The following is a 6,000-nucleotide window of genomic DNA, read 5'->3' as shown; positions in this document are numbered from 1 at the left end:
ATTTGTGTTTGCTCTAAACATTCAATTATGTTTAATGGAATGCAATTTTGGAATTGAAGGTTCCTAATAAATTATGTATCATGGTGTTAATGAACAAGAATTGATGAGTAAAAGAAACTTGACACCCACCATTTAATTTCATATGATTTGTTACATAATATTAAAAGCATACAATAAGTTAGTGTAGCAGGTTCCGGTATAAGGATATATATACTGCCTTGCTATAGGAACTAGCCTTTATAGCTATAGTATGCTGTAGTGTCGGCTTGATTTTGATCTGGGAGGTCCCGGGTTCAATCCCCATTGTTGAGGGGATTTTTCTGGCTGGATAAAACATCATGTTATCAAAGACAGATTTTGCTCATACATGGTATTCGCTTCTATTTGAGTTTAAACATTACTGTGGTTTCCTCCGTATGATCAGGTCACAGGTTCGATCCCCACTATGGGAGGCTCGGAGCGTTCTTTAGATCTCCACCAAAGACACCAAGTACTGGTTCTACCCAGGGCCCAAGACTCCTTGTATAGTCAAAGTGCATTGATGCTCCAGAGAAGCCCTGTACTTAATGGGAAAATAGAACTTGTACTCAGTGTTGCATATTAGTAGCATCGTTTGAGTTTCCATAATGAACATGTTTATATTTAAAAGTGGAACAAATGTATTCTGTTTTAGTAGAAATTTGTAGTGACCACTGTGATGATCAATCCTTTCAAATCCTAATTTCATATTTATAATTGCACATTTGTAATTAAAACATAAAGGTTTAAGAAGCAAAATAGTTATATTTTAACAAGCTATACAATGCCCACATAGTAATACGTAATATTTAATCATATACCTTGTATCATACCTTGTATGGATAGCTGTGTAGTAATGACCCAACATCATGAGACAGTGTTTTTCTATTTATTTAAGTATATGACAAAAATGCATTTTACTAAAACGATAAGATTGTGTCGTAACAACAGTCAGAGTACACTGGCCAAGCAAACAAATATCATACATATACATGCGTGCATGAAATACCCATATAAATACAAGTGTACAAAATGAACATTTTACAACTGTTCTCAATTGCTTTCAAAACACTTGTGTACATGCTAGTTTAACATCTTAAAAAGCCTTGTGACAAGAGCTGTCCCAAGACAGCGCATTCGACTATTCTGTCACTTTGGTAGTTGAGCTTATAACGAAGACTAACCATTATCCTCAAGTACTTTTGGTAAAATACATTAAGTAATTCAATAAAATTATTATGTACTTGTTAACCATCAGTCAGCAAGTTTTTAAAACAGTTTGTATGCTAAAATGGCAGCCTGCCAATCGTATAACAATATTAAGTAATTAAATAATTAGTTGATTAATCTAATGAAAAAAGCTTCATAGAAAATTCAATAAAATCCTTAGGAAAACAGTCACAATCATCCAATCGAAGTCCAGAGTACACATGAATGAAATGTTCTATGAAGCAAAAGTGACAAAGTTTGGACTATATGCATACATAGTATGGCGAAATTTTTATAAATCTGGCAAACATAAAACCAATGACCTCAATATGCAAAAATACATAAGAGTAACACTGTGGGAAAACACAGTTAATACCTGTGTGTTCAGTGTTGTCCTAGATTAGGCTAAGCAGTCTGCACAGACCAGTCTAGGCAAAAAGTGTCCTCCCTGATTAGCCTGTGCAAACTGCACATACAATACTTTAGGAACAGTTAAATGCATTAAAGCCACATACCTTGAAATAAAATGCATGTTAACATATAGGTGCAAAGTGTGCAATATTGGCATTCAATCTATAGCTTAGTTAGCAAGCAATTTTTTTTTTAAATTTTAAAACCAAAAGTAGGAGTTCTATATGTATGTGTCCATTTCGACAAACGCGATTATTTTTAAGTTTTAAAGCGCAAAAAACACAGATTTCTGCCTTGTTACCTTCAGATATATTCTAATTGGCATAGATACAATTAAATCTATAGCCTTGTTAGCACGTTATTTATTATTTTTTTAAATTTTAAAACCGAAAGTAGAATTTGTATACGCATACTTCCATTTCGACAAACGCCATTATTTTTAAGTTTTAAAACGCAAAAAAGACGGATTTCTACCTTGTAACCACCAGATACACATGTATATTCTAATAGGCATAGATAAAATTAAGTCTGTAGACTAGTAAGCAAGCAATTTATTATTTTTCAAACAGTACCGTTTGTTAAACTGAAAGTAGGATTTCTAGACGTCTACGTCCATTTCAACAAACGCGATTATTTTTAAGTTTTAAAGCGCAAAAAAGACGGATTTCTACCTTGTTATTTATACTTAAATTAACTTTCATTTCAAGGTGTGTGGCTTTAAGCACCATTTTCCCACAGCCCTGCTCATATACACATTGTTTTTAATATGAAAAAGTCTGCACCACACAAACAAATGCCGCTCCCCCCCCCCCCCCCCCCCCCCCCCCCCCCCCCCCCCCCGCCCCCAAATAAAATGTAACTATGGTACATGAAATTATTTTCTCATTCATCAGTTATAACAGACTGATACCTTATATACATATAATAATTACAGGAAAGGTCTGATTAATTCAATCAGTTATCATTATTGTTTGCTTCATATACAATTGAAAGAACAAAGCCTAATCCACTGACCAAGTAAATATAGTAACAGGCATTCGTACCACTTAAATTACATTTTAATCTTTCTCTTCTATGCTAAACAAATGCCAATATAATATTAACAAATATAAAAGGAATAAATATGTACAAAATATACAAAACATGACACACAATCATGTCTAGCAATTATATATTTACACATGCATGCATGCATTTTGAGTATAAAATAAGTAAAATAACAAAGTATGAGGATATCTTGCATTGAAAAATATCTTAAAGCAAAGTCATTTAATGAAATAACATTATAACATTATAACATAAACAAATAAAATATAAAACAAATCAAAACAATTGTTTTCACATGAGAAATAACAACAGATAAATCATGTTTATGCATTTCAGCATTTTTTGGTGATGGCTTTTAGTAACAAATATGCTTTTTATGAACAAAAAGAAAAACACAACACAAATGTACTATTGTTAAATTTGAGGTCCAATAGTAGTATAATACTAGTATTGTCCACTTCAGCATAGTATTAAAATGGACTATAAAACAGGTAGTTTTATTACATTCCTGGTTTCTATTAAATAGCAAGAAAAAAAATCAAATATGTTTAAAATTGGTGACAGACTTACTGTCCATGCTCAATAAATTAATGTCCAGTTTTTTAACATTGTTCATCCATGTGAACAAATATATGTGAATGAATATATGAGAAATCATGTTTAATCAACATTTTCAATAATGTGGTAAGTTATTTAAAAATTGCATGATGCTTAACAAAGTTACAGTCCAAGAAAAGCTCAGAGGCACAAATGCCTGCACATAGACTCCACCATTGGGACTACTTCAGCAAGCTTTTGCAAGCAGTCTCGACAAAACCTTTACACGCAAGTCTGGTTTCTCCAAGCACTATTCAGGATTTTAATACACACATATACAATGTGTACAATGTTAAACACACATAGAAAAATACTGTTGAAAAAGCCAACTTGAAAAACACTACAGAATTAACATCATCCAATACTGTTGTTCTTCAAATGTTAAACCAAAGAACAAAGCTATAAACCTCAACATTCAAACATATTGCCACTCAAATATTGACATTATAAACCAATAATCTGTATATCCTATAATCAGACATCTGCATGCATGTTGCGGACAAAAATATGCATTAAAGAATGTTTTTTTAAAGGGACTTATTCATAATTTGGCATAATGACAATTTAGAAAAAAATATGTCACTATTCAAACAATGTATAATGTATACATTATATTCAACCAAGAAAATCTCACCTGATTTAGAAAAGTTTCTTGATTTACATATGATAATGAATCAACATCGAAAAATAATAAAGTGACAGTGAGTGTTCATGTTTTCATCGATAAAGTATCAAAAACATGTATTATCAACATAGCATTGAAACTACTATTCAACTGTAAAAGCCTTTGCGGTTTACTAGTAGCGCGTTTGATTTTGCTTCAAACGGTATCAAAGTAAACCCTTCCCCAGGGCAGGCATATTTTTTATTGATTTTTTTCCTTTTCATTTTTATTATTTAACACTATTGTAAATATTACTGTTTCGTTTGTTAATTCATAGAATGCAATAAAAAAAAAATACAAATCTTTGAACAAGTCCTTTAAATAAATATTTGTTTATTGGTTGATAAACAAAGATTTGGAGTTCTGATGGGAAAGAATTTAAAGCTCAAGGCATTAGCCCAAGCTGTTCAATAACCTCACATCACAACAACAATGTCATGTCTTCCACATCAACTCTAAAACATTTGAGTCGTGTTCTGAGAAAACTGGGCATAATGCATGTGCGTAAAGTGTCGTCCCAGATTAGCCTTTGCAGCCGCACAGGCTTATCAGGGACGACACTGTCCGCTTTAATGATATTTTTCATTTAAAGGAAGTCCCTTCTTACCGAAAACCTTGTTTAGGCGGAAAGTGTCTTCCTTGATTAGCCTGTGCGGACTGCACAAGCTAATCTGGGACGACACGTTACGCACAGGCATTATGCCCAGTTTTCTCAGAACGCGACACAAAAGATAACATCTTCATACCCACACTCTCCAACATCTATACAACTATCACAGACAATATGAGCTCCCTTTGGGCCCTCAAAATAATGAAACTCAAACATACAACATGTCTCTAGATTGTTATGCAATCTGTAAATAATGAATTAATTCTCCTATATTTTGATTGTCCACTGTCAGCTTTTATATCCTGACATTTCATAAACCAATGAATTGCAGATTGATGCTATTGGATTTTTATATAATTGAAACAATACAAATTTTGACAATAATTGTTATGTATTCAAAAGAAAAGGAATGTGATGTTTTTTATCTTTTTTACTTTTTCACCAAGAGGGCCATGATGGCCCTGAATCGCTCACCTGACTAACCAAATACAATCCCAACCCAGATTTCATCAAGATAAACATTCTGACCAAATTTCATAAAGATTAGATGAAAACTGTGACCTCTATTGTCTACACAAGGGTTTTCTATTATTTGACCTAGTGACCTAGTTTTTGACCCCAGGTGACCCAAATACAATTCCAATCCAGATTTCATCAAGATAAACATTCTGATCAAATTTTAGAAAGATTGGATGAAAACTGTGACCTCTATTGTCTACACAAGTTTTTTCTATTATTTGACCTAGTGACCTAGTTTTTGACCCCAGATGACCCAAATACAATCTCAACCCAGATTTCACCAAGATAAACATTCTGACCAAATTTCATAAAGATTGGATGAAAACTGTGACCTCTATTGTCTATACAAGGTTTTTCTATAATTTGACGTAGTGACCTAGTTGTTGACCTAGTGACCTGGTTTTTGACCCCAGATGACCCAAAGACAATCCCAACCCAGATTTCATCAAGAAACATTCTGATAAAATTTCATTAAGATTGGATGAAAACTGTGACCTCTACTGTCTACAGAAAAAATTGTTGACGGTTTTCTATTATTTGACCTAGTGACCTAGTTTTTGACCTCAGATGACCCAAATACAATCCCAACCCAGATTTCATCAAGATAAACATTCTGACCAAATTTCAAAAAAATTGGATGAAAACTGCGACCTCTATTGTCTACACAATGTTTTTTAATAATTTGACCTAGTTTTTGACCTAGTGACCTAGTTTTTGACCCCAGATGACCCAAATACAATCCCAACCCAGATTTTATCAAGATAAACATTCTGACCAAATTTCATAAAGATTGGATGAAAATTGTGACCTCTACTGTCTACACAAGGGTTTCTACTATTTGACCTACTTTTTGACCTAGTGACCCAGTTTTTGACCCCAGATTACCCAAATACAATCCCAAGCTTGGATGAAAACTGTGACCTCT

This window comes from Dreissena polymorpha, chromosome 14 (genome assembly GCF_020536995.1).
Source record: "Dreissena polymorpha isolate Duluth1 chromosome 14, UMN_Dpol_1.0, whole genome shotgun sequence".
Classification (NCBI taxonomy): domain Eukaryota; kingdom Metazoa; phylum Mollusca; class Bivalvia; order Myida; family Dreissenidae; genus Dreissena; species Dreissena polymorpha.
Note: the sequence above shows the minus strand (reverse complement) of the source record.